Consider the following 13317-nt stretch of genomic DNA (forward strand, 5'->3'; position numbering starts at 1 on the left):
AGAAGCTCCTGATATAAAATTCATTTCCACATGCATTTTGTATTATTCATGCAGCAGCGGTTGATGTTTGACATTTGGCAACACTTTACCTGATCTACATTGTGAGACTTTATGAGCTCAGACTCTTGAGCCAAAGGCTGTTTTTACTAAATAGGATTCAGCAGTATTTTATTTCAACATTTGTCTTTTTTTGGTACTGTTGAATAAATTATTTCAGTGCGTGGTTAGATGTAAATTTGCTCGTGCAGCGGCAGCCATTTTGTCTATTTTGCAGTAAATTGTGAAGAAAACGTTATAGCAGGTCTCCATTAAAAACAAAATTCTGAGATTTTCCTCAGATTTTTTTAAATCAATGTTAAGTAATTGTTGATTTACAATAAGCTTCTTTAATCTTGCTGAAAAGTCACTTATAAGTTAGTTTTGTCTTAATTCAAGAGACATTTAAACTAGAGACTTGACTGAAAATATTGTGTTTTTGCAGTTTGGACACAGCAGTAATAGAATGACTTCTGGAAACATTTCTTAATATCTTTAAACTGATAAAAGAAGGAGGCTGGGGGGCAACTTCACTCAAAATCACAGGGTTTTGAGTGAGCCTGGTGGCAGGCCACCAGGCTTTACTTGTGCTCCCACCAGGCTTAGCATTATACACACATATATATATTTAATTGCCTTTTTAAAGACTTCATAGGTGGTGTTGAGGTATTAATCTTCCAGTAAAGCATAACTATCAAGTGATATTTAAAAATGTCCTGTCAACTTTAAGCATCTTTTAAATCAGAAACATGGCAGCCGGCTGGATGACTGGCTCAGCAAGTTTTCTTCAATGCATTTTCATCATTAAAGAGTTAACATGTTTTCATTGAGACTCTTTAAATGTGTATATATTTGCAATTTTACATGGACATTTCTGACCATGCTAATTTATTGCGAGGCAAAATATTTTTTCCCCAGTTCCTCCAAGGGGCTTTGAACAAAACATTTCTTTTCTAAGTTAATTGCTCTAAAATGGTAAGCCGCCAGACTTTGCATGCAGCGACTGAAAGGCTCCTAACAAGGTAGCAGGTTAACGGCGTTGACCTGATAGTTTTCGTCCTCCTGCCTTCACTGAAAGGGAACTGATCCTGTTAGCCTGATATTGACTCTGCTTGTACCGTCAACTCCTCCTCTTCCTCCCTGCTGGAAGCTCGGCCCCTATTGATCTCCTTCCTTAAGTGTTACCATAAATTCTCCCCCCATTAGTTAAACTGGATGGTGTTTCATACACCCCATAATTAATCCAGACATTGAGAAAGCAGCATCCTCCATGTGTCATCATCTTAAACTGCTCTTCAGATTTCCTGTGGTCCTTCTTCTTACGTTGCCTCTCCATCCATCTCTGCTCTTCCCCCACTTATCTCTCATTCCTCTGTTATACTTTATGGATTCCTGCAGAACGGAGAGTCTCTTCAGGACAGATTTAATGTAACCCTGATTTGTTTCTGATCTCATTTATCTGTTTTATTTGCATGGCGGATGTGCGGCCAGTGTCTCCATTGTTGTTACTCGGCGTACTTTGAAGACATTTGTTTAATTCGGAAGGGGAAACAGCCAGTTTGCAGCAATCAGAAAAGCTTTCCAATGAAACTCAAGCACTCGTCCCAAACAGGCCGACTAATGGACTACAGATGAGTTTCAATGAAGCTGGGTGACATAGCATTAGCAAATACATTTTGTGGTTTCTGTGAGTGTGCTTGAGTGGATCGCATCCAAATGTACAAAAAGTCAAATGAGTTTCTTTGTTTTCGGTTATTGTTTAAGCCTTAAACAGCGTCGGCTGTTTCTGCTGGGAATGGGTTCACATTCACAGGAGCAAATGAGATTTAAATGCAGCTACAGAAATGGCCAGGAGCCAACTTCCACTGGCTGCTTGATAGAGAAGGAAAGTGTTGCTGCAGAAGCATCTCGGCATGTGCATGCAGAAAAATCTGTTATAAAAACAGGACAATCTTTTAGAAAGACAATCTGATATTCTTCCAAGAGCTTCGTGCCAGAGTCAGGCCCTGATTGTGCATTGTAAACAAACATTTTCCTTTCATGCGTTTGTCTGCATATGCTCTTAAATGCATGACCGGCCTGCTAGGGCCGAGCTAAATTAGCTCTCTGAGATCAAAGCGGTCATTTAATCTTTAAAATGCACAACGTTAGTCTGGAAGTTTTGATTGTAAATCCTGTGAATCCATGTTGGGAGTTGAGCCGAGTGATTAATACCCCAGAGAGCCAAACAGACAAACAAAATGCTGCTGCTGAGCAGGAAGACCTGAAAACAGATTGTTTTCCTTCAACCTGCTTTAAGGATGTAAAAGAAATTTACATCACTGTCAGATTTACACAGGAAGTACTGAAAGAGCGCAACTCAAAGTGAAAAAGTCTTTTAATATAAGGTTTTTAATGTCGGTAACAAATTATACAGTGTAATGTTTTTAGCTTTTAAAGAAGTGTGAGAAATCAGCAATGACTTGAATATTTAACTTCTCTTTCTCTCTCCACTTCCTTTCATTTATTCTTTTTCTCTGTTTCTTTTTTATCCGTATTTCTGGTTGTCTTTATTTCGGTCTTTCATTCTGTGTCTTTCTTCCTTTCTTAAACTGAATAATACCTTTCTTTTGTTTTTTTGGAAAGTCATCTTACCTTTTCCATATGCCACATTATCCTCCCTCTTTACGTTTTGTGTCATCTGGGAATCATTTACACGTCCATTTTCCTACCTACAGCTGTGATGCACACCTTTAACTGTTTGAAGTTAAAGTTAGTCACACAAAATCTCATTCAATAAAAGACGAAATGCACTACTTAGCCACAGTATGAGTCTGCAAGACGATTTGCTAAACATCATGTGATAAATTGTATTTCTTTTAGATAACTCTGGGTATAAAACAATTCTTTGTTTTCAGTAATAAAGGAAACGTGTCGCTCCATCAGAACCGCCACCCACTGGTGCTGTGCTACATTTCCACCTCATTAGCTCCAATAATCCAGACTTGCACCTCCTCCTGTGCTCAGGTGACCCTTTCACATTATCCTCCTGATTTACAGCTGAGGATCGTGTTCAAGCGCCACTTGAACGTCCCGAGGTGCAGGTTTAACTCTCCGCACAGGGCGTCCTTCACTCTCTGTGGGTTTGACTTCTGTGACCGTGGGTCGCCGGTTTCTAAAGCTCTGATCCAGGAATTAAATGTCAATGACTCTTTAATCTACTTGATTTTAGAAAGTAATGTTGCTGGATAAGGTCAGGCTGAGAGTAATGAGGTGTTAGGCTCATTTAAATGTTTCTGCGTTAGCTGCTCCTGATGTTTTATGCTTTGAACTACATTTATTATTATTGTTGTTATTAAAGAACCGCAAGAAAACGAGGCATAAAGTGCAATAAGAGCAACAAGCTAAATCCTGTATTCAAAGTAATTTCCTGGCAGCCTGTAAAAGCTGTTATGACTTTATTTTTCTTTTCTTTCTGCTAGTCGAAACGCATGAATTATTTTATTAGCTCAGTCAAGGAAAGATACCACAGAAGCATTAAAATCTAATATAATATCTCCCTGCAAATATTCCACGTGTGTCAAACTCGAGGCCCGTGGGCCACATCCAGCCCGCCGTAGCTTTTTATGTGGCCCTCTAGGTTCTAGACTCTAAGTGTGTTTAAATATCATTTTATCAGTCAAATCAATGCAGTTTTTATCTGTTTACTGCCAAATTAAATCAGTCAGTCCCTCCAGATTCTTGAGAATTATCTTGGAAATTCATGCAAAATCAACAACATTTTTGTGCTAATACCTAACTGGGAGTTTATTGCAGATTTTCTTTTTCAAAAAATGTCAAAAACTTTCTGACCTGTACTAAACAGCTGCCTCAGCCTTAATTGATGTCAGGTTATAGTCCATAAATAATGAAAAGTGCCATTTACAGTCATAAATAACTGCAAATATTGAAAATATTTCCAAATTAGTACTACAAATACTTTGATTTTTAATTGCAAAAAATCACAAAAATGAATCATAAAATCCTGGAGGTTAAATAATGTTATTTAATTTTAAGAATTTGTTGATATTTTAACAGTGTGTGAACCAGTTTTATCAATACATTCTGGCACAACCGGCCCTTTGAGAGCATTCAGGAGCTTGACTTGAAATGAGTTTGACAGAGTAAGGAGGCTTTTTTGTTTGCTTTTTATGAGGATGTACACGCTCGACATGGAAATCCGAGTTTTCCGTGTTCAATCTGTCATCTGTGTTTTATTGGGGAAGACAAGGCGGCGGGTTCATGCAGCTGCACGCACACTAACAAACACAATCAGTGACCCTGTTCACCAGCATCTCCATTAACCAGAGCCGTGTGATTTCATTACATCAGGCCTAATTGTGTTCACTGCGTCTCAACGGTGGTGCGATGGCGGCTGAAGGACACAGAAGATGGGGATGGCTGTTGGGATACGGGGCAGAGGGGATGTCAAAGCTTTTATTCACTGGCTTTTAAAAAGCTTTCCATTCCACGCCGGCGCGTTTCCCCCTCAGAAAGGGCTGAGAGCTCGTCTGCAGCGAGAAAATGACCTCCAGCCTCTTTGCCGCCTTTCAAGCAAGCCATGCAACACAATAGCTGCCTTTCCATTGACCATGCTCAAATTGAAACTGTGAAAATAAATTTGATTAATGGAAACTCTGAAGAGAAAACGGACCATTTTCTCTCCTTTTTTATACTTGTGATCTTTTATCTTTAAAAAAACAAGAGTTTGATTTAGAAAAGAAGTCGATCTTGTCATCTTAATGGAGACTTGGAATTAGTGGGCAGATGAATTTGGGAATGTAAAAAGATGACTGTGAGAAAATGGTGCTGAAACTAAAGAGACATCTTGATCGCCACCCAGAGAAATCGTGTTGCTGAGTCTGTTAATACCTTGTCTTGTCTAGCTTTTTTATTTTTACTGGACTGGACTTTGAAAAACGTCCATCTTCTCTTCAGCGTGAACATCATAGTTCACCGCTGGGCGAACAAAGGATCTGAACTGATCAATTTAACTTGACGAACGACTAAAAGACTAAATGAAACATTGAGCCGACTTGTTATTGTGTCAGCCAATTCATTTCACACTCACCTTAAATTAGGTGCAATTGGTCCATAACATCTAAATTATTTCACATTATTTCCTGAATCTGGGGTTACAGAAACACAATTTTGCAAAAATGCAATGGAAACACTTTTTTTGGAAAGTAAAAGTGCCAGTTGATCGATAGTAGCCATGCAGGCACACCCACTAGAAGGAAACAAACGCACCCGGTGAAACGCTTTCCTTGTATTGGCTGAGAGATTGCCAGGCGACGGCACTTTTCTGATCCAGGCAAGCAGAGACGAGTTTTGAGCGTGAGGAGAAAGTAAGTATTTGAAAGAAAGCAGAAATTTTTACTACAAGTATTACAAGTTTTGAGAACAAAAGACTTGAAATCCTGCTTTCAAACTGAAAATGTGAGCTCTTGAATTATGGCAGAAAAATTCAGGACCTAAACGTGGCAAGGCTTGAGCTGTTTTGCGTCTTTTTGGTCGGCACTGTCCTCCACATTCCTTTCCTTCCATATGTCCTGCTTTGTGTTGGTTTGCCACTTAACAACATAGCAGTAAAGGCTTAAGGGAATTGAATACATTTTTCTAGAAATAACAACATTAAAAGCGAAGCCTGGAAGATCTCAGAATCAGCCCTGCTTGGGAGCGAGAAGTTGTGGTGTAACTCGGCGTCTGTGGTTAGCTCTTAACTTGGTTTAGTTTCTGTCTTCCCCTGCAGAGCTGAAACACCTGCTGTGAGGTTTTCTTCTCATGCCAGTCCATGCAGACATCCACTGTTGCTCCAACTATCTAAACACAGGCGAGACGTGTAAAGTAAAGTTTCACAGGAGTGTGACCTTTCGTCGCTGGGTGGCATGTTGTGCTAATGTGAGACGCCTTTGCTGCACCAAAAAGAACATTTCTCTGTTTCTTTCAAGATTAAGCAAAGAGTAAATATTCAGAAACGTAAAAAATAAAAGGTAGCGGAGGAAAGTTTACGTTTTTATTGAAAAACAAAACATCTGTACATTCCCTCAACAACCGGTGGCCATGTTTTCTTCTTCGTCTTTCCTAGTAAATTCTTGTTTTCGAAGTTCTTTGTGAGATTTGGGTGTTTTCTGACATCCTGTGAAAACAGGAATTCACCTCCAAACCAGTTGAAAGGACTGTGGTGAGGAAACGCTTTGAGTGACCCAAAGCTAATCTAATCCAGTGAATGTTTTCAACGAGATTGACTTTTTTATTAAACGGAAAGTATTTCTCTTGGAAATTGCATCCAGGCAGGTTTAGGTCATTCTAAACTTTGAACAAAAGAGGGTTCCCCACCACACTTTTACTTAATGCAACGACATAACTAAATACTAATGACAAACACTCTCCTTTTTGTTTTGTGAGAGTAGAGAATGAAAACCTGTTTTGCAGCCACATTCAGTGGATATTTCACATCCAAATATTACTGCACTGCAAAAACACAAAATCTTACCAAGAATGTTTGTAAAGTTTATAATGCAAATATCTCAGTAAGACAAAACTAACTTACAAGTAACTTTTTAGCGAGAAATATTTTGAATTACCATCCAAACAAAATAATTAATGGTGTTGAAATAGAAAAAAAAATAATGTAGAATTTGATATTTTAGAGAAATATTTGACTATAGACAATGTTGAAAGCGTTGTACATAAAAAGTGAAATGTCCAAATCCATTTAAGTACATTTCACAGAAAAATACTTAATTGTCTGAAATGTCCTAAAGTTTGGACAGAAACTTCTAAATGAATTAAAATATAACCAGAAAATTGATCTTCTATTTCAGTAATTCAGTATAAAATGGGACCTTATACACAGAATAGTCATCACATGCAAAGTGACACGTTTTCAACATTTATTTCTCTTTTCTTAGACTATAATTTATAGTGTACAGTTAATAAAAACCCACAAGACAGTTTATCAGAAAATTGCAATATAACAAAGGAAAAAAAAGCCAAGTTATGGCCTCTAATATTATGGAAATGTACATAATCCAAGTTTTATCCAAACATATCACTGGAAAGTTGAGGGGAAGGACAAAGTATGTTGCTCAAGATTATGTGAAGCAAAGACTTTGTTCTCAGTGTAATTAATCACCAAATTTGTCCCAATTTTGGATTATTCTAACTTTTTTTGCTTTCTGTTGAAGGAAATATTTTCTCACAACTGAAAGATGAACAAATAAGTAGTGATGAATAGTTACATTTAGAAGATCTCTCTTTTTAATGTTAACCTTTACATTTTTCTGTGGCTCTGCACTCGTATCAAACATTTTGCCTGCAGAAGAAAGAAATCCGGTGAAACCGCTGAGCTTTCCAAATATGTTCCACACATGCTGGTCGGCTGAGGTTGGCGGTTATTAAAAAAAGACGTCGGGAAGCTCGTACTTTATTGGTTTGCACATGTGGTCGGACTTTAGTCGGTTAAAATTTATGACACTTATTACACCAAATCCTCTGCGACCTTTTCAGTGCTAACTATAGCCCGGCACTAATACAAACATCTGAGTGACGCCAGGCGCAGAGTGCAGTTTGCTTAAGTAACTCTTATCTTCGCTATCAATGGGCTCATTAACCATAGAAATAGAGCTTTGTGCTTTCATCCAAACTCATTAATGCACTATTTGCATTGATGCCCACAGAGACGGCGGACTATCTAAAGAAGCGTCTGAGAGAGATCTTTATAACCAACACGTCAACTCTTGGACGGAGGCGCAGGCGGAGCTCAGGTCTTTTGTTTTTGATCCGCCTGATGCATTAACTCGCGTCTTTCAGCAGACGTGCTCCTAAATGAGTCACATCATTTTTCATGTTGAGGAGCGTTGCAAAACCCGGACCTGCCGCTCTCACTGGGCAGCGCAACTCTTTAGTGCATTAAGCCACCCGTCTCCACACTGGCGTATTTAAAACCAGACAGTGACATGTTAATGTTACAGGGATGTTGTGCATTAGTGAGGCATTATGGTGCTCTTAGCACATAATGTTATTGAAGTTTGCTCTGAATATAAATTACCTCTAAATGCTCCGCAGAATGGAGTGCACGGCTTTTTACCTGCTGGTAAAATACTTACTGCAGTTACAGACCACTCAGAAGTTAACCAGTAAAGTTTAGGACCTTCAAAAATAATCCTATGCTTACTCTTGGGATGAGTTTTCTTCTTTAGATTTGCATTATTCAAACATTTCTCTTTAAAACTTCTTAATGTCTTTGCTTTGATAAAAGTAAACAACAATTATTGCTGGGTTTTCTTAAGCTTTTGGTGTAATCTACCCTTTCTGTGGGTTTTTTTTTAATCTCATCTATTATAAGCACATTACTTTACAATTGTCCTTGTCTTTAACTGGGTTATCTGAAATGTGTGGTGTGGATGTGGTGTGTGATATCTGTGTGTTCATTTATTAGTTCCTCATGTCACCTTCTGTTTATGTCTCGTCTTTGGTTTCTCTGTTGTGGCTCTTGGCTTCAGTTTCAATCAGTTTAACTTCTGCTTTCCTCTCACACCTGGACCTAATTTGCTAATTACGTCACCTGTAAAGCGTCGGCTGTACTTCTGATTCCCTTTGCTCGTTGTTTGGGTTGTTCTCTGTCGTGCCTTATTGTCACATCTTTAATAATCCTTAAATTAAGACAAAAAAAGTTTGTTTTATACAAACAAAGTTCTGCAAAATCTTGAGTTTGATCACAGACTACAGGTCGTCAGAGAGAGATGAATAAATATTTGGTAAAGTCTGAAGTAACATTTTTGCAACATTAAGATGTTTTGCATTCAGCATTTTAAATGTTAAGGACTTATTTTTAGTGGATCTTGCAATGTTTGAATCAAGCATAAAGTTCACCTTTAGCTTATCCTGAAGCTAAAAATGACAGTTTGTCTGACTGACAATGAATCATTGAAATTGGGTCAGAAATTTCAAAAATAATCTCCTACACAGCATCAAATTAACAAAAGAATAAAAGTTAAATTAATAAAAGTCAGTTTCTGGATGCATAAACAAACACCCACAAACCTTAATGGCCTTTACAAACACTGTAAAGAAAAATGGGCCCAACCTTCCCCCAAATTAATGGAAGATAAGGTCACAGAATAATTGTTGTCGTCGTTTCACAGTTTTTGCTGTTGCTTCACAACAACTAGAGCTCAGGTATTAATCTTGGCTGTGGCCTTTTCTGTAGGGAGTTTCATTTTCTTCTGATCCAGCCTAGAATATTTCTTTCTGGTTTTGGATGACCCCACTGCAGAGTTTCTCCAACCTAACCTCCATGGCATTGTTTGCAGTAAATGTCTGCGGTTTGTGAAGCCTGCGTTGTACGGTTTAACATTTTAGAGTGCTGCCCATACCACCAGTCATAAAGCTAACAAGCGGCTGTTTGGTCACATGCATCATAGCTTTTACTGCAATAAGATCACTCTAATGACACTCTCTTTGCGCAGCTTACCAGTATAATTTAATGGTTGTTATAAAACAAACTGAAGGCGTTTTTCTATGTTAACTGTCAGCATCCGGTCAGCAGAACAATTCTGCTTTTCTGCCACCAACAAGACAAGGAAAAGCTGCAAAATCCAAGAAAAAAAGGCAGAAGAAATTAAAACTTGACCCAGTTGTGCAGTAGCACTTCAATCAAAAAGGTGATTGAAGTGCTACTGCTTTTCCACGTCATGCAGAAAAAAGAAATCAATTTCTAGTCCTGGAAATTCAAAATGCTGAATTTTTAAATACGTTTAAGTTGTAGTTATTTGTTTGCAATGTCTTTCCTCTTATCAGTCACATAATTTAAACAGAATCTCAGCAACGTTTGAATAGAAAAATTGGTTCATTGAAGTATGACCCTAATAATTGGAATCGAATTAAATCTAAAAGATTTGCAGCTTTATTTTCATCTGGCAGTTAGATGTGATTACTTGAGTCATACCGTTCAGACTTAATTTTAATTTAACTTAATTTTAACCTTCATTTTGGTTGTATTTTTGGGGTTTCAAGCCTTTTCATTAAAAGAAAATCAAATGTTTTATTTTTCAAGGCAAATATTTCCAAACAACACCAGCATGTTCCTTAAAGAAAGTGATGCAAGACAGTTTATCTGACAGTGATCATCAATAAAGGACATTGGCTCTACTGTGGTTTTTTTTTTTCCTTTTTTGTTATTGATATTTGCAAGGTGTTGGTATGAGCAACAAATCCATTGATTTGTCCAGAAGTCTACAGACTTCTGAACATGTCTGCATGGAAAAATACAAAAAACGTGAGCAGTGCAGTTTACTGAGCAGATTTCCTGTATTAACTTTCCATCTGTTACAGATAGTTTATGTTTAAGAGAGTGACAAACTTTAACAGGGTGGTGTGACTCGAACATATGCTCATTGATTTTATTTATAGATCAACCTGTTCATGTGAAGCTATGCTCCAGTGAAACCCACTGCACCGTGTCCTCGTCTCATTAGCTGTCAGACGGTAACAACGCAGGTTTTTGTCTGACCAGCTTCGTCCAGAGAGTCTCTGCAGGTTAATATGGGGCTGTGGTTAGTCCGGGGGCTTTAGTTACACAGGTTTTTCTCAGGGAAGCCTGCAGAGAAACACTGAGCCAGCGGGGCTCTTTGGGGATCTAGTGACTCTTTGGGAAAACATGGTGTAAAGAATGAATGGGAACACTAACTTCCCCAGACAGATGTGTTGATAAGGAGAAGGCTGAGAGAGGTAGGAGGCGAGGAGCAGAAAATGAGACGCACAAAACTGGAAAAAGAGAATACGAGAAAAGACAGAATAATCTTCCGCTTTCTGCTCAGTTAGACTCGCAACCAAGTCTTATTCTTTGTTAACCTATCCCTTCATCCCTCCCTGTGAATTAGCAGCTGTCAGGGCGCCTTGCTCTGTTGCACTGATTGATGACCTCATCTGGGAGTTAACATGACACAATGTGTGTCAAGTTTTCAGACTTCTGCACTCACAATCCGTATTATCCTCTTTACCCCGTGCCTTGAAACATTCATTTTCTGCCGCAAAGCAGCGCTTACTGTTACCTGATCTCTCCAGGTCTGTGCAGAGCAGCATGTGGTGAGCAGACAAAGACACTTACGACTTTTGGAGAAGTAACAGGCTATAAATACTGGCGGTCGAGGAAAATATCCTGCTAGGTTTCAGGGAAAGTTGCAGAGTCCCACTGCCTCCCAACGCTCCCTCTTCCTCATGACTGCACAGTTCTGATTGATGACTGCACCTTTGCTCCAGTGCTCCAGGGTTCATGATCTTACAGTATGTGGGTGTCCACTGAGTGTAACGTCTTGTTTCCGCCAAAGACGCCAGGGTGTCAGTCTCTCCTTTTGAGAAAAACATTTCCATGAAGCGGTGAAACATTTTTCTCTCTCGTCTCACTGTTATTACGGGTCCTGATGTTTAATCACCACTTTATTTCTCATTAAAAAGTCAGCAAAGAGAGCTTGGCCAGACAAATATTTTAGTGGGAAAATAAAGCTTTTTTATTTACAATGCATGCACAAGCCAAGTGAGTTGTGAAATCCGGCATTGCTGATGACTTTTCAGAACAATAAAAGCCGCTGTGGTTGGTCTGTGGTTTTATACAGGAGAGGTAATTGTCCATTAGATGTGTCAGATCTATTAGATGTTCTCTAAATGGTCAGTTGAAATGCATGTGTGGCATTTTTTGTATCTTTCTTCATGCAGGGACAGGTTTTTAATGTTCATTTATGACCTGACCGCACTTTTAGATCGATTAACTGTAAGTACTCCGCCCTTTTTTTGCTGCTCTAAGTAGCAGGACCTCTATAAACATCTCCATCAGCAGTATTTCAGTTGGTAATACCGTTCTACATACTTATTACAACAATATACAAGTTCACACTTTAGAAGAAGTAGTTCTCCGTCACCATAACAGGCATAAACCTGTAGTGTTTGCTAAATATTGTAGGAACTCTAACTTAAACATTGTCATCCAGCCAGATAAGAAAATTGAGCCTATCAGCAACAAAATCTCCAGATAGGTCTAACAAGAAATATTACACGCAACATATTAACTGATAACTCCTCCGTTCGTTTTCCCAGTGAAAATATCAATCAAACTTCACCTCATTTGCTAAGTAATTCCCTCTCCAGGGCCGTTGATTGTTCAGAAAGTTCAGAAATCTGATATACTAAGCGTATAAAGACGCTCAAAGTAATGAAAGGTAACGTGGAATTGCCAACTGTAATACCGTATGATAGGAAGTATGTTTATGTTTGATTTCACACTGATTCCTGGAAAATATGTCAATGCATGTAATGCATGTCGCTTACAGACCATTTTTGTTGATAAAGTTTTCCTTAGAGAAACAAGAAGGCGACCAGTTCAAGTTTGCGAGCCGTTAGCCCATCATGCTAACGTAAGCATGGACAGCAGAGGGAACATGCAATTCAATGGTTAACCTAATGCTAGTCGCTAGCTTCCCCAAAGCTAACACAAGTGAGTACTGTCCTTCTCACTTGCAAGTGCCGGCTTATCAATAATCCCAACAGAATAATATAAAAGTGTTTTAGGTATAAAAGTAGCCAAGGTATGGATCTGCTGCTACGCTACATTGAGGATTCACAGAGAAAACATGAGAGTTGAGGGAAAGCTCCAAGCTTCAAGCTGGACGATAAATTATGCTGTGACAAATGTCATGATGATCGGTTCAATTGCTTTTGAGTCTTTTTCTATGGAGCCTTAAATGTCAGCTTCACAGTGGCGCAAGTCAACGGGGTTCATTTTCTGAGAAAGTCAACCGTTCAAAGTTTAATGACGGACCTTCCAGCACGAGCTGAGATGTGATATTTCTGTCACAGCGACATGCTAAAGCCTTTTCACTGAAATATTTACTTCGCCAAGGTATATAATTATAGCAGATTGTGGGTTGGGAAGAGGAGGAGACCTAAATATATGAGAAAGATGGAGGGGATCGAAGACAGTAGACAGAAGTGCAAAGGTTTATTTCATCCAAGATGCTTCATAAACTCTGTAATTTCTTGAAAGAAGAAGGTCAAAAGAAGGTTGGATGTAACCAAGACAGCAATAAAAGAGAGTCAGACTAAAGGATAGAGAATTCAGTACATGATTTGATTAGGCCTTTTACCTCTTTTTAAATTATTTTGAAAATACGGTTTGGTATTACAAACCAAAATAAAATAAAAAAACTAAGGAAACTGGGATACAGAGGCTTGTTTTAAGTAAATTCTTCCTTAACCCTTACAGAC

The sequence above is a fragment of the Poeciliopsis prolifica genome, unplaced genomic scaffold, assembly GCF_027474105.1.
Source record: "Poeciliopsis prolifica strain line A6 unplaced genomic scaffold, Auburn_PproV2 SCAFFOLD034, whole genome shotgun sequence".
In the NCBI taxonomy this organism is placed as follows: Eukaryota; Metazoa; Chordata; class Actinopteri; order Cyprinodontiformes; family Poeciliidae; genus Poeciliopsis; species Poeciliopsis prolifica.